Source organism: Canis lupus, chromosome 2 (genome assembly GCF_003254725.2).
Source record: "Canis lupus dingo isolate Sandy chromosome 2, ASM325472v2, whole genome shotgun sequence".
Lineage (NCBI taxonomy): Eukaryota > Metazoa > Chordata > Mammalia > Carnivora > Canidae > Canis > Canis lupus.
This window is the reverse complement of record NC_064244.1, coordinates 46,781,816-46,807,516: the sequence shown is the minus strand read 5'-3', so window position 1 is coordinate 46,807,516 and position 25,701 is coordinate 46,781,816. Positions and strand designations below refer to the sequence as shown.

The window sequence follows — 25,701 nt, the reverse complement described above, 5'->3', positions numbered from 1 at the left end:
TTATGCTACCCTGGGTTTCCTTCTGTGCCCCTCGGAGGTTTTCTCCCAACCACCCCAAAAGTTCAAACTCTACACACATTCTGAGAATGAAAAAGTAGGAATTATGTCTACAGTGAGGTGCCTAACCAGAAATGAGTAATTGAAGACAGACCTTTGAATAGTACCAATATAGCTTCGGTTTAAGGTGATTAGGGCAATTTGGTCTCAAGATTTGAGAACATTTAGGAGGCTCAACACCTGCTGAATCCCTTCTGCTGGGGACTCTGTCAAGGGACAAGACAAAAAAAAAAAAATAGAAAAAGAGCAAGGAGTTGGCTGTGACCTTGGGAAGTTAGGACATGATAGCAAAATCGTTATCAAAGAGGCACACAGGACAGCATAAGCAAAGGGTTCCAAGAGTGGCTTTGGCCAAATGTGCTCCCTCAGAAAAGGAGATATTTCTCTTGATCTAGAGGTGGAGGGGAAGGGAGGTGTCCTTGGGCTAGGGAATCATCTAAGGAAAGGCAAGCAGGCTGAAGTAGCTCTGAGATGACTTAGAATATTCTGATTATCTGTTGGTGTGTAACAAACTATCTCAAAATTTGGCAGTTTAAAACAAACATTTTATTTTGTTTATAATACTACTTGTGTCTCAGTAATTCAGGAAGAGCTCAGCTGCATGGTTTATCTCTGATCTACATGGTGTCAGCTGGGGCCAGATGGTCCATCTTCAAGATGGCTTCCTCACTCTTTGTTTGAATCTTTGGCCTGCTTCTCTCTCTCCCCCTACCATCTCCTTCACCTCAACTTGAGCTCCTCACAGCACGACAGCCTCAGGGTAATAGGATTTCTTACAACAGCAGCTCAGGGTTTCAAGAGAGTGTTCCCAGGGGCACAGCCAGGAGTTCAAAGGCTTCTTATGACCTAATCTTGGAACATCCGGACATCACTTCTACTACATTCTATTGGTCAAGCAGGTCATAAAGGCAGCCCATATTCAAGGGAACAGAATTAGACTCCATCTTTCAATGAGAAAAGTCACAATGAATTTGTAGCCAACTTTACCACCAAAAGTACCGAATAAAGCAGGATGTTTTAAGTAAATGGTCAATGCCAAGAGCAGGAGCAAATGTCAGAGGAAGAGGCAGAGAATGAGTATAGAGGGCATTGATGGTAAGAGATTTGAACATTCAAATAATAACATCTTTTCTCTTGGTATACCCTCTCTTGTGGAACTACGTTCAGCTAGACAAAAGAGGGCACCATGATTTTCTAGAGTCCCAAGACCCTAGACTAGGTGAGTAAGGAAAATAGAAACTTCCCATCTGAATCTCCCCAACAGGATACTTTCTGGTCAGGGCATATTTGGTTGTGAATAGAAACTCATTCAAGCCAGGTTAAGAAGAATAAAGACCTGTTCAGAAGCACAGCAGGCAAGCATAAGAGCATCCCAGGACAAGAGGGAGGGCAAATGGGCCATAAGCAGTTCTACGAACCCAACCCTGCCAACTCCAAAATCAGAGTTACCCCTTCGTCCCTGATAGGCACCTGAGGTCTCTTATCTCTGTGTCAGCTTTGCTCTCTTGCTTGTCTTCCCAGATGACCTGTCCCTGCTGACTCATCAGGGTACACCTGGCCAAAAATGGCTGCTCTAGGTTTGCACGGCCATTGATTCCATCACAGCCTATATGCCTTTGATGCCAACCACCCAGCATTATCTGACCACAGACTGTTCATCTCTTAACTTGAATTCTGGAGTGGTCTCTGGTTAGATTAGACCAGCCTACGGACTGGTACCGTTTGAGTCAAACCTCTTCTCTTAGTACAACCAAGTATGGCTGGAGAACAGGTGTACATGTCTAATTAAAAAAAAAAAAAAAAGGTAACATAAAAGCATAGTCATTTAATCTGCCCCTGCCCCCACAATCAGTGATAGAGCACAGGCAGGGAATGAGTCAAGTGCAAAGATGTAGGATGGCTAAGCAACAAGTAAGGAGGATCACGTGGAACAGGGGCCAGTCCAGAGCTGGGAACTGGGATAAGGACAAAATATCTTGGTCCCCAAGCCATTCGTGCATATCCCAAACCCTTCCCTGATGGAGGCAGACCCATTTCCTATGGAACCTACCCTGGCACTCTTGATGTTTGAAGCAGTAAGGTAATGGACAGTAATGGGTAGTATCGAAGAAGGCCCTTTCTTATCTGACTCTCACAGAGGATTTTAATGCTTACAACAGTACTGGGAGTATGAGCCCTCGCTCCCTATATTATTCTCCAGCTAACATATCTATACCAAGTCTAAGGGAAAGATGGATGGCATAAGCATAAGCTCTTTAATTTTGTCAATAGAAATTATTAATTTAAAAAGTGAGTAAGAAAACAAGTCCCAGTTGGAGAAAAGTATTAAGGTTCTTCATACTTTCATAGAAAAACGCAAATCAGGATTCTCCTTTTCCCTAATTAGCACACATAATTCAGGATAAAGTTTAAATTGATAAGAGCCCTTTCAACATTGGAGAAAGGTATTGACCTTCTTGTGGTAAAGGTAAGTAGAAGGTACATTAAAATCACCATTTTCTCAGTAATCAAGTTTACCGCCACAATAACTTTGGACTATGACACTCCTTCAGAAATGCTGTCTGTTCAAAATTCTCCAAATAGCAGCCCTGAATGAAATTCTGCTGGGGTAGGAGAATCGTGGCTGGGTAGTCAAAATCAATTTGTTCCTGTGATTGACACGAGGGCCTGCATGTCAGCCAGTCAGCCAAGCTCTCTCAAACCATCTGTGCTCCGATTATGATCAATAGGTATTCACGATATGCCCAGGAAATGTGCTGTTTGATTACTTTTACATGGGAGAGAAGACAAAACATCTCAACCCAGAGTCTCTTAATGTGGATGTAGAAGCTGGGTGATGAATTATTAGAATATAGAGTTTGCACTGATAAACTTTTGAACTTTCATTGAACTTGTAGATTAAGAATAGGCAGTTTTTCCAAGAGGAAAATTCACCAGACAACCAACAATTTTTCTTTCACATATTTAAGGGAGATGTTCGATCTGGTAAGGAAATAATAGTAATTTATGTCTTTGATAATTGAGAAGGATTATAGTTCTATACACAGAAAAAGCAACCATCACCCGGGCCCTGTGAGTCACAAAGCCATTAAAGAAGAAGCTTCCAGCTTAAAAGCAGATGAAACCTCCGGATTTGGAGCATGATGTTCTCCAAGAGGGAGTTGAGAAAGGGAAAGAAATCCCCATCTACTTGTAAAATTAGGGCCCCCTCTCTGCCTTTCTTCCAAACCACCATAATGACACTTTCCGAATTCAGCTTGATCTCCCACACTAAAAGAAACAAATAGGAACCATTTCTCTGCGTGCACAGCCCCCTCGCATATACCGAAGTGCACACATATAGCAGACCCATACTGACCCTCAGTGGGAGGCAACTGACCAAATATAAGCAAGGAAGCTGCCTCCTTCAATCTGCTGAGACCCATCATTCTCCAAACAACATTTGTCCTGTAATCTGCAAGAACAGCCTGGATCAGGTGAAAGGTTAAGAAGGAAGACTGCTGACCAGCTGGAAACACATGTTTGGTACACTCAACTCACTACAAGAAATTATTTTACTGATAAAATAGTGTCAGCCGAGATCAGGTTCCTAAGAGATGGGAATTACTAATTTTGCTGCAATGACACTGAACAGCTTGTATTAAAAATACACACTGGCTCATGCGTGGCTCTTTGGCTTGTTTGGTACAATGCACCAAAGCCTTCAAGCAAATGCTGGCCACTCTCCAGTTGAGTTCAGCCCTTATTAATAATAGATCCTATCACCTTCCTTCCCAGATCTCTTCACTATAATGTTTTTGCTTCCCTGGAATTCGATTTGAGTCAATCCTACCACTACTGTTAGCATACATCTTGCTGGATGCTCAAAAATGAGAAGGACACGATCTTATCACAAGTTGCTATACTGGTGTTGATAAAGAACCATGGGTGTTATCACACAGGGCTGGGAAACAGCCAACAAAAAGGAGAAACACAGTCTCAAAGCAAAGTCTAAGGATGGAGCCAGAAGCTCCATTTGGGGGGGTTCAAAGTGCCTGTTCTGTTTGCAAGGAAGAGACTTACACAAGTTTTCTCAGGTCATGGGGATTAGGTGTTATTTTAAAAACCCCAGACGTGGCATGGGAAAGCCATTCGGGACTTGGGCAGGACTAGGGACTCATTATCCCGTCTGTCTCTCTGTCTTATGGCATCTCCACCTTGCCTGCTGGTCTGTTCTGTCCTCCTACCTCTATTGACTCAGCTCACTCCAAGTTTCTGTTTCCTTCTAACTATGGTTTACACATGACTGCTCATGACCTTGACTCTACCTCCTGGTGTTTAGTTTTAGCAAGCACTGCTAACTGTCTTATTTGAATTTCTAAAGAGGAGAAAGAGAATTTAGTTGTTTCTCCCCACAGTTCATGTGGCCACACTCTGGGTTACTGGCCAGCCACCGGATGGACTACTCCAGTGCTGATGACCCAACCATAGGCCAAGTTTCAATGGCTGATAGGACCAGGTCAAGGAGTATAAATAAAGCTGTCCCTTCAGCAGGGCAGTTCAACTTATAAAAGGTTTGGCAGGCATTCTAAAGGTTGACCTGCCTGCTCCATGGGATAACTGGGAAAGGTTCTGTGGAGGTTACATTTGGGATGATCATAAAAGAATCCTGTGAATGGACAGGCAAAGATGGAGTAAACATGGAGGTAATCCAATATGCAAAAGCCAAAAACAGGAAAGTAGGGAGTAGCGGGAGTATGAATATTTTGTTTGACTAGGGTAGTGCTTCTCAAATTTTCTGTGCATGTGCATCACCTGAGGATCTTTTTTTAAATGCAGATTCCTATTCAATAAGCCTAAGGTGGGACCTGAGATGCTGCATCTCTAAGTTCCCAGGTGATACCAATGTGCTGGTACCCACTTAGAGTAGTAGGGCTAGAAAAAGGAATATGCCAAAGCCTCGAATGCCAAGCTAAGAAATTGGTACCCACTCTACCACAGCAAATAATGAGCAGCTCTGAAGGATGTGGGATGGAAGAATGATATAATCAGAGTGGTGCTAAAGGACAATTGATTTGGCAATGCTTTGTGGGATAAATCAGAGCTGAACTGGAAGATCAGCTATTTAACAATTGTAAACACCAGGAAAGAGGTAATAAGGACTAAATTAGGATGACTTCTCTGGAAGGGGGAAGGAAGGGATATATAAGATGAGATATATAGCCAATTGAACATGCCCTTCCCAATGTCCTTACGTACTCTTGCCTTAACAAGAGAAGTCACTTCCTCGGGCATCATCTGGTGACATCTCTCTATGTCCTTCGCAGGGTGTCTGCTTTTTATTTCAGATCACATCTAAAGATACACACTCTCTTTTACCTCTAACCCTTAATTTCATTCTCCCTGCCTAACTGCATTTTTTATTGTGTGCAACTTGCCGCATGATTTAACTATATTATAACCATGTAACTATGTTATTTAGCTATTATTTCATTGTGTACCAGTAACCAAATTCAGTAACTATATTTGTTCTGCTCAGGAGTTTTGTAGAAAGCATATCTGAAGGGCACTAGGCAATGAAGTAAAGTCTATTACTGCCTTATCACCATCAAGAAAATGATCTGTTTGTTTGCAGTTCACTGAAGTATATAGCCAAAGAAATTGAAAGAGAGTTTAGGGAGGGCTTGAGTGAAGTCCAGAGATGGAGATGGATGGATACTCTAAACACTATGCTTGGGTTCAAGATGCCCAAAAGCAGCTATGACTATATGCAGTAAGGAAGTTGCCAGATCATGTACTGACAGGAAAGAAGAGAGAAGGTGACAAACCTTATATTAGTATTCAGAACCTCCATTACTACGCAGTGTACCCAGTCCGTACTATACATTTAAAACCAAGGGAAAGATAAATTTGATGTTAAATACAAATCCCGCCTGAAATTTTCTTAAGGCTAAAGGCTTCATAATATCCTGAGATTATGGCTATAAAGAACAAATCTGTGCTTACCTATTGGATCGTTCGTGCCATTTTGAGGTTGAGTTCCGAATACTGAACTTTGGTTTTCTGGTTGAACATTTGAGGTCCCTGTGCATTAAAGCATTTACACACCAAGGAGGACTTAAAATCCATTGCTTTTCCTCCTACTGGGATGGGATTTTATACACATATCTCAAAAACGAAACGGTTAAAAATTAATTAATTTTCAAAAAAACCAAACAGTTGTTGCTGTTCAAAAAACAAAACAAACAACTATTCTTCCTTCCAACAGAATTCAATTCTTTATAGAAAGAAAGAAATTAGGAAAGGAAGGAAGGGAGGAAGGGAGGATGGAAGGAAGAAAGGAAGAAAGAAAGAAAAGGCATTGTCCAGTCTAGGAGATTAGAGCTATTTTGATTGCACAAGAACATAATCAGAGTCAGGAACACAATGAAGTATTCCCAAAGGAAATCAAGATTAAGATGCACACTTCGGCCTCCTCCTACAAATGCCAACCTCCCAAGCCCACAGGTCATTTTGTTTGACAGTGTCACATCGATTCACATTTCACAATGTGCTCTTAACTTTAGAATCTTAATGTGCTGGTTGGAATCAGTTGTGTCTTTTGAGAAAAGCCTGAACTTGACCATGTCCATCTTTGGAGAGACTTCCTAGTTAGCTGGAGGCACTGATAAGATGCTTTGTCATTCTGGACTGTTAGGTGAGCTAATAAGCTTCTATGTTGCTTTCAAACATATTCACACAAATATTCAGATACACATGCATGCATACCTATACATGCATCTGTACACAAATACATATATATGTGAACTGAACATATACATTTTGGATATATAAAACTGAACATGTGGTATGTTATGTCCTTACCAGACAATGGGAAGCCATACTTTGAAGAGGACATGGATTCTGGGGGGAAAAAAAATCCACATTCCATAACAACTATAGTAATTATTTCACTATGTGTACCTCTACCAAATCATCATGTTGTACACCTTACATATAATTTTTACTTAAAAAATAAAATATTAAAAAATAGGAAATAAGGAAATGAGACTTTCTATATTCAGTGAAGGTGATGGTAATGGGTCAAACTCTCTGACTCCATTATCAGAAGTAAAATGTGGTTCAGGCCACTAGCAAATGGCAGGGAAGGAAGAGGAAGAGGCTTCTGAGGACTATTATGAACCTGCATGGGCCACTGGGAAAGGAAAGAAGGAAAGGAAAGGAAAGGAAAGGAAAGGAAAGGAAAGGAAAGGAAAGGAAAGGAAAGGAAAGGAAAGGAAAGGAAAGGAAAGGAAAGGAAAGGAAAGGAAACAGACATGCTGGATCCACTTTCTTTCTTCGACTCCACTTCAAGCTGTGGCTTAGGACTGTAGACACATTTCTGAGTGTCCTGGTGGTGGCTGTAGGTGGGGAGAAGTAGAGCAAGGAGTCAGCCTGCCATGCTGACACCTATGCTGTCTCAAAGGCAGTATCTCCAGAGGGAAATACCCGGAAAACCACAAATCCTTCTTCCTGTTTCTCTCTGTTTCAGTTCCTTGCCCAGTTGCACATGGCCAGAAAGAAGAACCACCACCACCTAAGTAATATCCCTTCCCGAAGAGATCACAGTCTATGGTCACACAGCCATGAAAAGCCTGCAACAAAGAAATTCAACCTCTTTGGTTGCAGATTGCTCTAGGCTCTTTCCTCCTGGCCTTGTGAGCAGAGCCTCACTTAGTGTTTGTGGCTGCCCAGTGGGCTCCACCTCCACGCTGCAGGATGGCAACAGGTTCAAGCCTCATCTGGTACTTCCGAGCTCACATCCTACCACTCTCTGCAGTGGCACCCCCCAGGTGGTCATCACAGAACCTACTCGTTGATCCCGGCATCACCCACAACCACCCAGGGCCTCCACAAGGGACAGGAGAGCTGAGGTTTCAGGGCCCAGGTGTAGATGCCAATTAGAGTGTTTTTAATGTTATGGGAATGGCAGTAAAAACTCCTTGAGGACAAGAGTGGCAATTAATCTGCAAATGTGTATTAAGAAGAATCCCTAAAAAAGCAGTCACTATGAAAGAGTAATAATGATGATAAAAACACATGTGTATGAGTGGGGTGGAATTTAGGGGTGGCTTCAAAGAGAGCAGGAGTGTTTGGAAGCCACTCTTCCCCAACAGATGTGAGTTGGTGAAGAGCAGATTGGGAGAACACAGTCATAATGCACCCACCAGGAAAGCCACGACAAGGAGCCCAGGTGGGGAAGACCCCCAGAGAGGACAGGAGAGGGGGGCAGCACAAAAATGGCTGCCCTGGAAACACTTGACTCCAGAGCCAGCCATTATTCCTGGAAGTCAGCATGCACAGAACCTGGCTGTCAAACTGAGGAGGTCTTTTCCCCTCCAGAGACCAAAGCAAGGTGACATGGGGAGACCCAACAGAGTCAGTGTGGAGGACGCTGTTCACTGGCTTGCTCTGCCTCTATTCTGAGCTCCTCCAGGGCACCATTCCATACAGCAGACCCTGGAACACGAAAAACTAGGTTTCCCGTCCTCCTCTGGAAGGTAGGTAGGGACCAGATGGGATTAGGTTCGGCCATTGAGATGCATTGGCAAGAGACCTCAATTTAGAGCCCTGTTAGCTGGGGCAGGAGGCAAGGCAGGGAGTTCCTACCTGGCCCAGGTCATGGCAGAGGTGGTGAGCTCTGCAGTGGGCAGGTGGGATCACCACCTTCCCATCAGAGCAACAGGGACTCTTCGAGCCGGAATTGTTTCTGGGAGCTCTGACCACCACTTACTTGTCTGCCCAGCTCTTCAAAGCGTGTGTAGGCCAGAGAATTCCTGATTACTCATCCCCTCCTGTTTCAACTAACTAGAGGGATTTCCATTGTCTGCATCGGCCCAGCCAGCGGCAGACCTCACGTGTTTGACACCCAAAGTGGACCATTTTTTTAACGCTCTCCTCTATGTGACAAAATTGTATTCATTAGTAATCCTGTAATAATCAGTAATTACTATTGTTCTCATGAGTCGTTCCTTTTAAAACAATCACTTAGAGGAATAAACTTCAATTTTAAAGATACTATTCAAAACCAAATACTTCATGGATGAAGTAACCTGGATTTGCAAAATTTCAAACACTGAAACACCAAGTGATCATGTGGAAGGACAGAACTGAATTCACTTGGGTTTTGTTACTTGGCTTTGCAATCACTGTGCTATCATTGTGTATCTATTGTTTAAAAGTGAGAATACCTATTACTGGGGGGCCGGAGACACAAGCTGCTCCAACCATCACCGACTGTTCTTACTGGGGTTCTCCTAATTGACTTTCGGGTGGGATGTGCTATTTGTTAAAGGACAAATAATAAAATATGCTAATTTGAAGCATATATATATTTATATATACATACATTTATGTGACTGTAAATAATTAAAATTCAACAATCGCCACAGCAATTGTTTAGAACGTGGACCAACAAAAGATTTTGGAGAAGGAGTATTTTATCACTGACATTGTTTAGAATTGCCGGCATGGGGATAATAAAAAGCAGACTGACTTACAGTCGATTTTATTATTGGTTTTAAATTCTCAGCAGACACTGCAGCTCCACACCACATGCAGCAGCCAGGAGGCCTGTTCCTGCTGCCTGTGCCGGTGCTCAGTGCCCCGAGGTGAGCAGGTGGGGTGAGCCCGAAAGAGCCTGACCCCGAGCTTGAGGGCTCAGGAGGGACACGGGCATAAGGGGAAGTGATGAAGAGTGAGCCCAAGACACCAGGGCCTTCACCACACCTACCGAGGGACTAGGCCAGAGACCCCCAGGACTTCCCAGATCCCCAAATTTTACTAATGTGCAAAGGTCCCCGCACAGATTGCCTTTGGTGGGGAGGAACGGAGGGCCCCACGCTCTGTTGAAACACCGGTGCCAGAGTCTCGGTAGTGGGGTGACTTACCCACCCGCATGTGATGGAAATGCGTGCTTTAGCATGATTAAAAATCACTTCATGTCATGAGCCCTGGAGGGCACACACAAACAGTAGAATCTATAAATGTTAACTCTACCGATGCCAAGATTCCACTTCCATCTTAAACCCCTGAAATTCCTCGATTGGCGAGACAGATGAGCTGTACATCAGCGTGTTCGGGGTGGGGGTGGGGAGGGAGAGCAGAGGCCTCCAGTAGAGGCTCAGCCACCAGGCAAGGCCACGACCCAGGCACCTTCTCTCTCTGCTCCTCTAAATGGTAGCCTCCTCAGAGAGACCAAAAGAGCTCTGAGGGCAGAGACCGAGTTTCTGTCCAGCGACCCTCAAGGTCCCCCGGGGTACAAGTCTGATGAGAGGCTAACATCCCAGTTCCAGGGAGAGTCAAGTTTGTCTTTCCACCTTTAGAGGAGGGACTTTTAACACAAAGGTACAGACTCAGCTGCCAAAAGATGACAACACAAGCCAATATTAATCCAGGCGACTGAGGCCCCATGGGAATTGAAGGGGACTATCCCCCAGGACAAAGAGGATAGCAGTTACTCACCACCCCCAGGAGGGCACTGTGCACTGGCAGAAAAGATGCAGGTAGGCTTTGCTTCATTCCGAAGGACCCACGGAAGCTTATGACCTCCCTCCTCTGGGCAGCAGCAGGTGAGATATCCATCCGCGGGTACCGGAGACATGTGATGATAGACACATTGCCACCAGCACCCCATCCTGTTAGACCAAAGGGAGGTGTTCTATCATTAGAAGTGGCAAGAAAGGCAGGGCCATTCAACCACGTGGCTAGCACCCAGGTGTGTGGGGGAGCAGGTCTGCCCTGGCTCATGCATTTCAAACACTGCCCTGGCATCTAAGCTCAGATTGCTGCATTATGTCAAGTAGTGTCAGCCAGCCTTATATCTAAGAACTACAGGCCTTAATTACTCCAGGGAGCAGTCTGGTGGCTAAACAAAGAAGGGCTTGTTACAAAGGCCCCTTTGTTGAAAGGGCCTTTGCCTAAGATTGCTCCAGGCACCCCTTACACCAGTCCCCAGCCTGGTGCTAGTACAAGTCAACTAACCTCAGTGGGTTTCAGAAGACCTATACCCAAGTCTCACATTTCCCGGCTGTGTGATTTGTAGGAGCCACGGATCCATGCCAAGCCCCAGTTTACTTATCCATAGAATGAAGCTAATCAATGTGAACTTGACCCATGTTTACTTCAGGCCCTAGCGCTGAGGGCTGCAGGGTTGGTGGAGGTGCCAAACGCCCCGGGCCATATCCCAGCACCTCTGAGCAGTGTTTGGGCCCTCCACAGGCATGCAAAATTGAACAGTCCTTTTAACTCTCCATCCCCCAACATATAATAAACACATAGATATAACTAAGAGAATGTGTTTGTAGAGCATATTTTTTCTTTTTCTTATCTGGGATCCACCACTCTAGAGGTGGGGGGAGAGTGTGCAGAAATCCACCTCCTACTAGGACAGCCAGGGAAGAATGCGCTATTCCCTCCTCTCACTCCTATTAGAGAGGCAGGCAGGTAATCAAATCAGGCCAAATCCCCTGTCCTAACCTCAGAATCTCCAGGGAGGGAGGGAGACAGAGGTTCAAGGAAGATAAAGACTTCCTGATAGTGGTAGAGTCAAGAGACCAAGGCACTGAAGCTGCGTCCAGGAGGAAGGGACGCTGAAGGGTCCTAGCCCATTGTTCGTGGGGGGCAGACCTGGGATACACAGTGTTGCTGCCATAACCCTGATTCCTGCTGCCTTTCTGAGCTTGCTTCTCCAGCCTCTTGTCTATCCTGTAAGCTACTAAATGGACAGCCTTCCAATACATTCCTTTTCTGCTTATGTTTACCAGATTTGGGCTCTGTTGTTTGTAACCAAGAATACCAGCAGGACAAAGATGGGGCCAAGGAAGAAAATACCCAAAATACAGGGGAAAAAAATCTTTTAATTTACCTACACAAATACATTTATCACATTATTTTAAACTGTGAAAATGGGGGGCACCTGACTGGCTCAGTTGGTTGAGTCAACTCTTGGTTTTGGCTCAGGTCATGATCCTAGGGTCATGAGATGGAGTTCTTTGGACTCCATGCTCAGCAGGGAGTCTGCTTGAGATTCTCTCTCTTCCTCTCCCTCTGCCCCTCCACCTTCCCACACGCATGCATGCTCTTCCTCTCAAATAAAGGAATAAATCTTATTTAAAAAAAAACAAAACGGAACCCTTAAAAAAACAAAACTGGGAAAATGGGAAAGCAACTCATACCTGACTGTAGTGACACAGTCAAACTCTGATCCGGTCACTTGGAAAAGTAAGCAGGCATCAGAATAATGGGTGTGAAGATGAAATAACGATAAGGCAAGTGCTCACGAGATTGACAAGTGAAAATAGGGGAAGAAATTGTACGTACAAGACTGTTGACCTTCCTCCCCGCAGAATATAAGCTCTCTGGGTTAGGATTTTTTAATCTATCTTGTTGAGGGTCCTACCTCAAGGTACTGGCAATAGCAGGCACTCAGCTAATACCTGTGGATTGAATGAATGAACAATGAACTATTTGCACAGGGGAGGGATGGAAAAAGCACCATTAGGTGCTCTTAGCCGCTGCTGTAAGTTAGTCAGATTTTTAGAAGCTGTTATTTTCTCTATATCCAATAGCACTTTCCTTCAGGTAGTTTTATTCGTTTTCCTAAGAAGCAAAAATTTATTTTTCTTAATCTAAACCACTGGTAGGTGACCCAACTTCCCCTAATATGTATGTCCTCTCCTGAGAAGCCTAAGCTGCCACCAAGCAGGGTGATAAGGGCAAAGGAAAACTGTTTCCCTTGCCAAAAGGAAATGCTTGGCCAAAGCAGTCCATCAGAAGCTGACCCTGCAGCCAAGTAAACATCACCTTCCTGCAGCGGCCAACACCCCAGATCTTCGGACCCTCGGGGCACGGCCCAGGCCACGTCAAGGTCCTCCCACCCTCCTCTATTCCCTGGGCTGTCACCTCTCTCACCTCCTCACTGAGCAAGTCCCTGCACACCGCAGAATCTAAACAATAGCAGATTCCACAGCCAGAGGGAGTTCAAAGGGGTCGACAGCCCAGGCACATTGGCATTCAGCTGAGGCCGCCACCAGCTTAGCAAGTGGGATCCCTTCCCACCTCGGAATGACTAAGCAGGGAAGCGGAGGAGTCAGCATTCCGCAGAAGTCAGGAGGTAGACTTCAGGGAGCCCTGAACTCTGGCAGCAAGCAGCAAGGGGAGCTTGATCAGCCAGGTGAACTGGGCGGATAGAGTCTGTACAGACGCCCGGGCAGGGCTGGCTCTAGGCACCTGCACCATCTTGAGGGCACCACTGGCTTATCTTCGCTCTGACAGTCACATTCTCTCCCCCCTCGCTCCCTCCCTTTCTTCCTTCCCCCCACACAATTTGCTTCATGAAAAAATGAATAAAACTATGCAAAGGAAAATGCTGGACACAGAAGAAAGACACACGTGAAGGCACACACCTCGCACAGACTCAACTTCGCCTCCTTCATGTTCCAGAAATTCTTGTCTGCAGCTGCCACTTCCCCATATTGTATAAAGACCTGTTAAATCCAGGTTTGATTCTACCCAAGACCACAAGCCCCAGGCTCCATGGCCCACCCTGAAAGCATTTTTCCCCTTATGAACATAGGCTGCATTTTCACAGGTTGCCCACAGTGTGGTACCAGCTGGGTGGCAGCCCTACTCAGAGCTCCAGGTCCCACTAGGCAGGGTCTCTCCCCTGAGCTCCTTGAGGCACTGGAAACCACCAGACAGTGCCTTGTCTGCAGAACTCTGGGTTCCAGCTCTGTGTGGTCCACCCTCCAAGCTGCGGAGGTAGTGAGCCACCAGGCAGTGTCCCTCCACCAGAGCTCTCTACGGGAGCTCTGGAAGATCCTTCAAGCTTCTAGGTGCTAATAACTCAGCCTCCGCTTCCTTGGGGTGGGAGCTGCTTCCTGCTGTTATCTCTGAGATATCTCAGGGTTCCTTTTTCACCATTTTAGCTGGCTAATACCAATGTAAGCAATTGCCTTTACTAAATACTCTCTGTCAAAATAACTATGATGATCAACTCCTTATTTCATTAATGTTTATATGATCAAAAGACTTTCTTGAGTATGGTAACAGTTTGGGTTTCCTTGGTTTCACTGAATCCAATTTAAATCAAAATTCATTGCATTTTTTTTTCCAATTATGCTTTAATTTTATAATCATTTTTTGAAAAACAATGGTGTTTTTTGTTTTCTCGGGTGGAATCCTATACTGATACTGGAGAAAAGCTATTAGGAAAAGATATGCAGGATTGAACCTGCTAGAGAAGACACTTTTCTGGGTAATTTGACAGAGGGTTTGTTTTTTTCCTTACTTAAAGTGAGGAGAATTTTTCATCCATCATGTTCAGATTGACAATCCTCAAGAAAGATGGAAGTTAGTGCCCACGAAGCTGTCCAACCTATTAACCATTCCTTATTTCTGAAGGCTTTTAGGCCCAGAACTGTGGAGGAACATATGTCCTTTAAAAAGTGAGGGATTCCAGAAATCTTGAAGAAAGAGGTTCTTGGCAAGGGAAAGAAGATGCAGCTCGATAAGAGAATGCCGCAGAAGGATGTACAGATAAAGTGAAGCAACCTAACTGTTCATAAAGACCAAAGGGAGGCCACCACACTCTAAGTCAGAGGGGGAGGGCTATTAAAATCACAGGTGGTTGCAATAACTACACATTCATTCAGCGCTGAATTTTCAATCCCTATCTCCTTACTTTGGGAGCAATTAGTCTCGGGTGAAAAATTGCACTTGCAGCTAATTGCACCTGCAATTACCTACTTCCGGGTGCAATTAGCCACTTGAACCTAATTCTGAGTGTGCAAGTGTTTAATTTCGTATGTGAGGAGGTGATTCCACATACAGTTAGTTGTGCCCTCAGTCTTTGCACCTGCAACTAATTGTGACTAATAAAACAAGTCTTCATGCAAGTCAGGTTGAAGGCGCATATGGCGGACCCTGCTTGGGGAACCAAGGATTGGAGTGGGTGGGCTGCCAGAGATACAAGTGTACTGCAGGCAACTAAGGGACAAATTATTAGAACTTGTCCCTCTTTGGATCTATGATCACTATCCATGCCCCCTTCCTACAATGTGTTCTGAACTACAGAACAGGAAGTCAGCCGAGGAGAGGCCTGGTTTGGCAAAGGGACCAACACCTCTTCCACTGATGTTCAGGCACACCCAGAAGGCACAGGTCAGGTTAGAAAGGCATTTCAGCCAATTCTCCAATATTTAGGATAACTCTGAACAGGTTGTTTAAAACACTTAAGTAACAGATATTTATTGAAATCCTACTATGTGCTCAGTCCTGTAGCAAATCCAGAAATTAATAGGCATGGCTCCTGCCTTCATTTTCATGTCAGTTCTGCAAAATTTATTTACTGAGTACTGACTATCTGCTTGGCCTGTCAAAGTGCTCATGAGCTCCTTGGGAAAATCCACTGATTCTCTTTCTACAAATATCTATCAAGCCCTCTTGGAATCCACATTCAAGTGGGGAAGAGAGATGTTAAGCAACTATTTACACAATTAATGTCTTCTTCATTAATGGCTGTGGGAGTGAATGATCGGAGGCTGCCCTGGGCTGAGAGTTCCAAGATAGGCTTATCCGGAGAACTGATGCTTGAGCTGAAATTTGAAGGATGACCTGGGCAAGGGGCTAGGGAGGGAAGGTCCCAGCTACAGGGATAATACTGCAAAGGCTCTGACACAGGAAGGAACATGTCAACACTGAGACGTGGAAAGAAGGCCAGAGTGGCTGGAGCAGAGAAAGGGGATGGGAGAATGAGCTTTTATGTGATTAGTGAGAGGAGGTTCTTCAAAGTAGCCCAAAGTTCAGCCCAGGAGAGAAGGGATGATGGTGGTTGCTAGAAAGGAGTGCACTGTGTGGGCTCTCAATGTTAGCCTGTGGGGACTCTTGATGTGAGGTATATTTTTTGCCTCTCTAATCTGACCAATACCAACCTAAACCCTGGAAGAGCCCCAAAGGAGCATGAGGTAGAGGGAGGACAAATAGCTAATCAACCCCTCCTTCCCAACTGTATAGCCCTGAACTTAAGCTTAGGTAACTTTAATTTGGAGGTGAGATTAAAGATTTACAATACACTGGATTGGACTTCTAACACTTGAAAATAAACCTTAAAGTGAGGCTATTCTAATAGTTGAAGGGGATCCAGAAAGCAATGGGTTCTGCAGGGAATGTCTCAAAAGGATGGGAAATAGGGACCCACCTGAGCATTCGAAGCTTGAACGAAAGCGACCTACAGCCCCTTTGGGATACACTCCACTGAAGTCTGAGAAGGCAGGGCAGGTTCCACAAGGATGAGAGGACTGTAGGATGTAGTAGTCTACCTTAACGTGGCGATCCATTCCAACCCCAGTGTTCTCTCTCACTTCTCTCCCTTCTGCATCTGTCCCACAACACCCTTGGCCTCACTATTTTCATGCAGCAGAATATTCACAACTCTACATGTGGGGGAAGGAGACCCATGAAGAAAACACTTAGGCCTTTCTCTTCCTTGAGCACACTATTGCATTGCCACACCATGGCCTTGGCTGGTCCTTCTTCCTGGAATGCTCCTCCTCCAGATGTCTACTTCTCCTCAACTGAAGTGACCCTTTCTCAGAAAGGCATGGGGCCACCTGCCAACAATCTGCCATCACAATACTGTCCTTTACTGCCTTCAGGGCACTTACCAATCTATGAAATGATCTTACTACTAGGATATCATCTCCAAAAGAATGAGCTCCAAGTTTTGTATGTTGCTGAACGTAGACACACATAGTCAATAAATACATGTGGAATGAATGAATGAATGAATGAATGAGGAGAGGATATAAAGATTCACATCTCCAGGTTATCTAGGCTCGCCTCCTTTACAGATGAGAAAATCGAGCTCCCCTCCCCCCCACCTCCCTAAAAGAAGGAAACAGAAAAGCATCTAATGCAACTCTACCAAGCTAGCTGTTTCTGGAGTGCTGAACTTGGATGTGATTTATTCAAATGAAAACTCTGGGGGAATTGTTTCAGAGGGATCCATAAAACAAATGTCATTTGCACCTGGAGAATTCACCCAACCTTCTAACCAATTTCAAATATAGTTCTTTAATGCAGATTTGACAAATTTGAAATCTCTGAAACAAAGCCATCTATCATCTAATGTGTACCTGCCCTGCACCACAGTTTAAGTTATAGCTTTTAATGGGATAAAACGTTTCTATAAAATCATCGAAATACCTTAAACCCAAACTGCCTATGAGAAATTGATGAGTTTGAAGCATTGATTCAACCCCTGAAAACATCAACCTTGCCATTGGCACCATGGGCACTTCTAATAAAAGCAGCTAAGGAGGTGTAATGAATATCTAATGAACCATTTTGTATGTCTTTGTGGTTTCTCGAATTGGAAATAAATCAATGAGCCTTACAAAATGCATACTTTAGTGGTATATTCATAAACAACACTCTTGTTTTTCTATCATGACTCAAGTGTCATTCTTTTTATAACACAACTGAAGATTTAATCATTAACTTTATATATATATATATATATATATATATATATATATATAAATATCCCAGAGTGGAGGGGGAGGGCAATCTCAGGCACTGTTGGTTCTTAAAATATGCTTGTGCGTGGAAGCCCTGTGGATCACGAAGTTAAAACCGAAGCACTCACCACCTAGTAGTGGACACAGGGCGTGCAAATGATAACAGGTAAACAACAGGGAAACTTCCATGAATGCAATACCAGGAGATAACCTAGACTGAGTGCCAGGGGCAAAATGAAGGAAAACAGATGGCAGTGAGTCCTGCTTCACATGCACTGTAGCTGAGCCCAGGCTGACCCTCCCGGCCACTCAGCCAGGGGGAGCCGGTCTCACTGGCCCGGACCAAGCTCCAGTTGTGTGGTGTGCTCCCCTGCAGACCTCCTCCACCAAAAAATAAACACCCCTGCCTGAGAGTCCAGCTTGGTTGTCCCAGCAGCTTCCTCAGCTGGAAAAGGGTGAGTTGCTTCTCCTGCCGTTGGCATGGGCTCAAACCCTATGGCCCAAAGCTGCCTTTCTATCTCAGCAACTTCCCTTCTAGAGGCCAAATATAACCATTCCTTTCCCGGCTCACAAAAATTCCAGTCAGACGGCTGTGCACAATGACAGCCAGCCAAAGAGCGTCTCACCAGCCCAGCCCACAGCCAAAAATAACGGCCACTTGGTTAGTATGGGCTGGATATTTTTTTTCCTGTTGCTGAGACTTTGTTTGGAGTTATTTTTTGTTTGGGTTTCGGATTTTGCTTTGTTTTGTTTTTGTCATTTGGAAGTAAACAGTAACTAAAGAAGAAGCTATGTCAACGTCCCACGTTGGGCTCCTGGGTTTAGGGCCCGCTGCAATAGGTCATGACCAAAAGGTATCCATCTCTTAAACCTCTCCAGTCACCTACACAAAAAGGAGAGTCTAGCAGGGCATCTCCTCCCCACCCTGTCCAGCAGTGCCTCCTGCAAGGCCATGGTTATGGTGAGATGCAAACACCGGGCTGTGTTTTCCCCACAGTCTAGCTAGAGTGATTGGAAGAGGCTCATCTGTAGGACTGGGTGGCACTGGTTCCAGGTTTATACCCATGAAGCACCTGGGCTGCAGACAGGCCATCAGAGCTGTCAGTTCAGTGTCCTCCACAAGTACGAAAATGACTTAAATGATTAATCTATTTCTTTATAAGTCCACAGTGCTTAACAACAACCACGTCTACCTCTGGTCTGCTTCCTGACACACAACCCTCTTGTCAACCAGATTGTTTCTTCAGGACAACAGACACATCTTGTTAAAGCTTACCAGAGGGTAACACTAAACCGAAGCGTGCTAAAGAGATCCAGGCTGGCGAAGGTAATTGTCTTCTCCATGCCCTATTTCCAAGTGTAATGAATAATAAGCACTTGTGCAAAACTAGAACCTTCAATTGTTGGAACACCTTTGTGCTTTTGTTCTTCAAAGGCAGAGTGTTTTCTAGCATTATATTTCTACCTGAAGGGGGAAAAAGACCCCTTTGATTTCTACATGTTCGGGCACACCACACAGATACATCTCATTTCTGGTCATACTGTATGCTGTCCCAGGATCAGTAAATAGTGAATGCATTTAATGTATTTATCAGCGTTCGTGTGTGCGTCTGTGTGTCCATACACACACCTATGTGCTGGTGTCAAAAATGTCTTCTATGTTAATGGAAAGCAAGCAACCTCTTGGGTGTTCCTCCACCATGAAATTAACTTTGCATCTTATCCATCAAATGAGTGCAAAGTGATAACAGGTCCCTGTTCCTTACAGAAAGCAAGGTGCTAGTCTACACCAGAAAAGGAATTCCACTAAGCATATCGCATTGCATATTTTCTGAAATGGCTCCCCTCCTTTTTTTTTTTCCTAAGGAAAGTCTTTATTACTCCAGGGCTGCATAGATTGTAGAGGAAATATGGCTCCTGGGTTTCAACTTATTCTATTTAGGTTGCCTTTCCTTTGCTTCCTCCTTGGAATATTTATCATGCTTGTCATCGAGAACTGCTTCTGAGCACCTAGCAGTGCCAAGAGTGGTACCAGGTGTGTGTGCTTGGCAGTCCTCACCTCTACTGCTGTCCACAGGCTCCAACTTGGATTTAGCCATGGTCATCACTCACACCCTCATGGCAGCAGCATCTTGGGGTGCTACCAGCACGACGACAAACAGTGAGAATGAGCACCAGGGCAGCAGCTGTTGTGGGTAAAGGCATGCGCCTGCACCTGGCTTGTGTTTGCCCTGCTGCTCTGACACCTCCCTCCATCCACCTTTCTCATCTGAAAGGCTTTTGTGTTCCACCAATGCCACGAGAGAATCACCAGGATGACACAATCTTAGAGAAAGGGATCTCAAAAAAACATCTATTTTGACCTGCTTATTTTAAAACTAAGGATATAGAGGCCTGATGGGTCAAGTTCCTTGGCCAAACTCACACAGGTGGTTGTTGGCAGATCAACGACTGGAGTCAAGTCATTGAACCCACTTTCCAATGCTCTCTCTACCATACCACTGGCTTCAACATTCGTTAGCACAATCCACAGTATGAAATGAATTTTCTATCATGACCCAGGATATCTACACATATATGCAACCAACAGAAAGTCTCAGCAAACAATACTGACCTTTACCATATGTGTGATACATTTTGGTATTTTCTATTGCGGTATATTCATCTTAAAATATTCTGGAGATTGCTTGGCAGCATGTATACTAAAACTGGAACAATACAGATAAGATTAACATGGTCTTTACACGAGGATAACATGCAAATGCTTTCCATATTTTTTGTACATTTACCAAATGTTCCTTTTCTTTCCAGGGATAATATTTATAGGTATACAGTCAAATAATTTGCATTTTTCCTAATTCGATACATCTACCGAGTGTCTAGGAAGGTGGGGGTTGAGTTAGATACAGAGAGGGGTCCCTTCCAGCTCTAACCTGTCATGTGTCTGATTTGGAATGATGTTATTGTCTGAAATGTCTTTGATTCTGAAAGGCATAATGATCTGGTATAGAGAACACTGAGTCTAGTCCTGGCTCCACCATCTTCCAAGTGTGTGACTTCGAGTTTTCTCTGTGTTCCATTCTCATCTGCAAGATCAAGCTGTTGCTAATTGACAGAGTCCTGAGAAGTGAACAAAATAATGCAAATGAATGCAATAAAAAGCTCCATACACAAGACTTGTTGGAACAGCGATGGTCTTAAATTCTCACATTTCAGAGAAATATGGTGTCTCAAGATGTTTCTGGATTCTCATCAAAACACCTGCATAATGTATTATGAATAAATTTGGTATCATAAAAGAAAAACTGTACCCTGGAACGGACTCATTTTTAAATGCATTTGCAGGTGTTTGGAGAGGGGCTGACCCTAAATCTTGAAGATACTCAGCCTGAGAAAAGTAGAAGTCATTGAGACCCAAGATGACTCCATGGTCTTGAAAGAGAAAGGTGATGAGTCACAAACAGAAAAATGTATTCCAGAAAGGTTACTACCAGTGGGTACGAAGAGGAGGAGTTGAATGAACATATGGCAAACGTTCAGATGCCACAGCCATGCTGCAGGCTGGTGGGACAAGTGAGGTGGAGTGAATGAACGAAAATGTTCCAGATGCACTTGATGCTGCTACAGCTGATCCGAAGATAGTGTCTTTCTAGGACATGGCTGAGCTGGGTTTTGGGGCACACCATCTTTGGCCACGCTAACTGCAACAAAACAAAGATTTAAAAACCGATACAGGAATTATTTCTGAAAATATTCAAAATGTCTGCAATAACCTTGCCCAGAACAAGAGAAGGACCCCCTGACAGCTGAGAATGCTAGGCAAAGCCACTCCGACGTTGCTTGCGGCTTTGGGGGAGAAGGGCACTGCTGGCCCCATTAGGTAGTCAGGGCTGCCTCAATGCTGCTGCTGCTGCTGCTGCTGCTGCTGCGTGAAACAGAGTAGGAATTGTCTCGAAAAATCCCAAAAAGGGGAGGATCCTGGCATGGGCAGAGCGTGTGAAGGTGGCACGGAGGTGGCATGTTCTAATCCCTAAAATAGTGCATTATCACCACCAATGAGCTACTACAAGAAGTTCAAAGCATGTTTCTCACCAACACCATCAGAGAAACTGCAGCCCAAAGAGCAGCCACGGGTTTCAGGTGACCAAGTACGTGACGGCTGTCACCGTGCCCGTACGCAGATAACATAGTCTGTGTTTTTGAACAAAAAAGACATTTGTATCTTCCTTTTTCAAAAATAATGCCAGCTATGATTTCCAAGTTCACTCCACAGCCCACTGAACAGAGCCCATGAAAGCAGCACCCCCGCCCCAGGGAGGGGTGCAGGGTCAGCCTTGAGCAGCACGGGCACCTCCACCTACTCCCCAAGCTCACCTCCAGCCTGCTCCCCTCTTCTCCTCTGACACCCACTCCCACTGCACCCCTCATTCCAGAACTTTTCCAGGGCCTTCTGGAACCTCTGTTCCATGGTGAGCAAACCCCCTCAGCTTTAGCCTATTGGGGTGGGTTGTTGGGGTTGGAGGGACTTTCCTTTCCTGTTCCCTTTGCAGCCTGGCTCTGTCCGCAGGCACCGCTCACCACTGCTCCTTTTCTTTCAGGTAAATCCCTCCTCCCTCCCGGTGCCCCTGGGTTGCCCACCACTGCTCCCAGACCTCCTAACGGCATCTTACCATCATTCTGCTTCCATCGTACAATTTACCATCAACTCAGGCACCTGGATATCCAGGTGGACAAGGCCTCTACCCCACGGGCCCCCGCTCCTGTCCTTCCTTCCCTGCCCTGTCCACACATCGCCTGCCTTGTGCCACCCGCACTCTCCGTCTTCTCCTGCTCTCCGATCACCCCTTCCTCCCCTGAGACCTTGTCCCCTTTATTGCACTGACTCTGGAGCCTTGCTAGCCCCCATTCTCTCCATATGGCCCACCCCCACGGCTCCTTCATGGCCTTGCGTCCTTCCCCTTCCACCTAGACTCCAGGGCCTGGAACTTCAGCCACTCTTCTGACATTACTCTAAACCGACGGCCTACGAATTGATCTCATAATTGCACGTCCAACGCTTGAAACAAGAAATACAACCGACCGCCCCTCTCTGACATCCCTCCCTCCCTTTCTTCTTTTTTTAAAGATTTATTTATTTACTTATGATATACACAGAGAGAGAGAGAGGCAGAGACACAGGAGGAGGGAGAAGCAGGCTCCATGCAGGACCCCAACGTGGGACTCGATCCCGGGTCTCCAGGGTCGTGCCCTAGGCCAAAGGCAGGCACTAAACCACTGAGCCACCCAGGGATCCGTTCTTCCTTCCTTCGGAAATTGCATACATTTTACTACTGGACTGACACGTCTTCATTTTAAAACATTCCACAAAAAATAGGAAGGCACAAATGGCAAGATCTCCAACGACCGATGGAGTGAGGGCGTCCCCGCTGTCTGCGCATTCCCGGAGGAATGCGGGACACGGCCCCCCGGGTGTGCACACCCTCGTTCGGGAGCCACCGTCCGAGCCCTGTCGCCCTCCGTCACATCCACCCCGCCAACCAAACCAGAGCCCACCTCGGTCGAAAGTGTCCCCGCGGCTGTGGTCGACGGAGCCCCGGGGCCCTCCCCAGGCTTAGCCTCTCTCCTGGCAGCGGGGCGCTGAGGGCCTCGCAGGTAAAGTCAAGCCCCCTGGCAGGAAAACCTTCATCTTTGTGACACCAGCACCCAGCACAGTGCCTGGCACTAGCCTGGGGACCCCTTGTGTTTGTCACGCTGAACGGTGTACCCGCGTGCCATGCCCACTACTCTGGCTGCAGTGTTGCAAAGGGGTGAAGAACACACAAAAACAGCGCAGCAGGTCAGCAGCTGCCCCCAGCTGGGCGCCTGCTTGGTTCCGATGCGGGGTGAGGATCACCTGCCCTCCCAGCTCCTGTCTGCGCACTGACTCCAGCAGCAGACTGGCCTTCAGAAGCCAGACACGCCACTGCTGCCCCAGCCTGACTTGGGCCACGCATGCCTCAGGCAACTTCACTGAGGCCCATTCCTCCCCTTGCCTGTTCCGAAGGGTGCTTGGGAGGTGGGCAGAGGGCCCCTCCAGACTGGCTTCTCTTCCCCCACAGGCTTGGAGCAGCCGGGGCTCAGAGCCCCACTGTAGCACCGTTTCCTTCACACTCCCCCTCAGGGAACAACTCCCGAGCTGTCAGAAGGAAGAGATAGACAGGAGAGTGACAAATTTTAAAGGAACGGCCTGGTGGATGCGATCTGGGGGGGCGGCAGGATCTAGGCCTGCCTGCTCCAGGAAGCACTGAGCAGAGGTGCTGGCCAGAGCCGGGAGATGTGCTGGTGACCGAACTGGCCTCCTGTTAGGGAACCCTTCCCTGTCCCTTGCATGCCACCTGCCACCTGGAGAACGATTCGTCCCCAGGTAAGCAGGGTCTTCAGAAGGCCACATGACAACTCCTGTACTTTCTCAGGGGGGTAAAGATGATTCGGGAAAAATTCCCTCCCTGCCTGAAAGTCCTTCCATCTTCTGTTGCCCCCCTACCTACACTGATGTGTGGTCACCAGGCGTCCATGGACTGACCCCTACATCAGAGTCACAGGCCTATTAGGAATGCAGATTCCTGGACCTGGGGCAGATCGAGTCAGAAACTCTCAAACTAGAGCCAGATAACCTGCATGGCTTTGCCCATGGAAGTTTGAGGACCACTGAACCTTCTCCTCTGTCCTTCCTAACCATGCACCCTCAATCCCCACCCCCTCGCCACTGCATGCCCTCAGGCCCTCATCATGAAGCCCATGGACACACAAATGGAAAGGCCCAGGCAGGAATAAAACCCACTGGGCTTTCACCCTCTTGTGCTAACCACAGGCTCCTCCCTCCCTGTACTTTATTTTAATAAATCTATGACATCTCACATGGTTCTTAGAGGCCTCATGTAATTTAATTCAGCCCACTTGCCCATAGTGAATACTGAGCATGCTGGCAACTTCGGCAACTGAATTCAAAGCTGCCAGGAAGAAACCGAGTAAACCAGAAACCTTCAACTCATGTTGATCTATTTTGGGCCAAAGCCACATCTACTAATAGGTCTCTACTAACAGACTTGCAAAGATGGAAATCTTAATCAATGCTAAGCAAGGATTATAAATAATAGGGACATGTGCCATCCACTTACCTCCCGGGGATGGGGTGTGAGCTGGAGATGACTATGGCCACGAAGCATGCTAAACCCCAAGACAATGCTCTGAACCGTTCTTCCACTCACAGAGTTTCTGTGGCACCGGTCCCCATGCAGCTCTGACAAGTGAGCTATTTTTGTACATGAACAAGTAGAGCTATTGTTATCTCTGCTCTGAATCAAGGATAAAAGGGAAAGGTGAGAGGGAGAAGGAGGGCATAAGAGAGAAGAAAGGGAGGTGAGATGCAGAAATGGAGGAAGGAGACCAGAAATCTAAAGCAAAGGAGCCAGGTGCTCTTCCCAGGGATGGAGTAACCAAACCCACGGGCCAGTTGGTGGATTCCCAAGCACCACGTGACCCGTCAGCAGCCACAGTAACAGGCCCTCCCTCTGGTCTCACAGATTCCGGAGGGACTAAGGATATGAGTCAAAGGGCTTTGTAAAGGGTGTGAACTGGCATCCATACCAGGTGTCCGCTCTCCAAGTGCAACCAGGGAGCTTGTGCCCCTTTCCAACACCCGCACCCCAAGACTCAGGACTCCACAGACCAAAAGGAAGCTTAACTAGCAGACACTTCTCCATCCAGACATGCATGTCCACCGTCCTCACACCATATTACCTAGGACTCTCAACGAGGGTGCTATTTTAGCAAGAAACTGAAAACGAGAACCAAAGAAACCCACAGAACATGCTGAGTCCCTACGGGAACACACCCCCACCGAGGGTCAGGGATCCTCATAGGTTTTCAGCAAATATATTTACACATATTTGTTCTGAGACCAGCAGGGCCTGGGCCACAGCTTCCTGTATCTCGCCCCATCAGCACGAAAGATCCGCTGCCATGGGCTTGTTCTGCTCCCTCTGGGGCTCTCCTCCTCCGAGTCTGACTAAGATGAGAAGCTTACACTGCCGCTCAACGAAGAAGAGACTTCCTTCAGTTCTCAGTT

At 46.1% G+C, this 25,701-nt stretch overlaps 1 long non-coding RNA gene and 1 pseudogene across 1 annotated transcript; both read left to right on the top strand.

The window, feature by feature from the left end:
* Window positions 1-884: 884 nt before the first annotated feature.
* On the top strand, window positions 885-8,030 carry LOC125753879 (uncharacterized). The gene is made up of 2 exons (XR_007406604.1): window positions 885-1,152; window positions 7,568-8,030. It is a non-coding gene; the product is annotated as an uncharacterized LOC125753879 (long non-coding RNA).
* Window positions 8,031-20,277: 12,247 nt separating this feature from the next.
* Window positions 20,278-20,372, top strand: LOC112660726 (U6 spliceosomal RNA; annotated as a pseudogene).
* The last annotated feature ends 5,329 nt before the right edge of the window (window positions 20,373-25,701 follow it).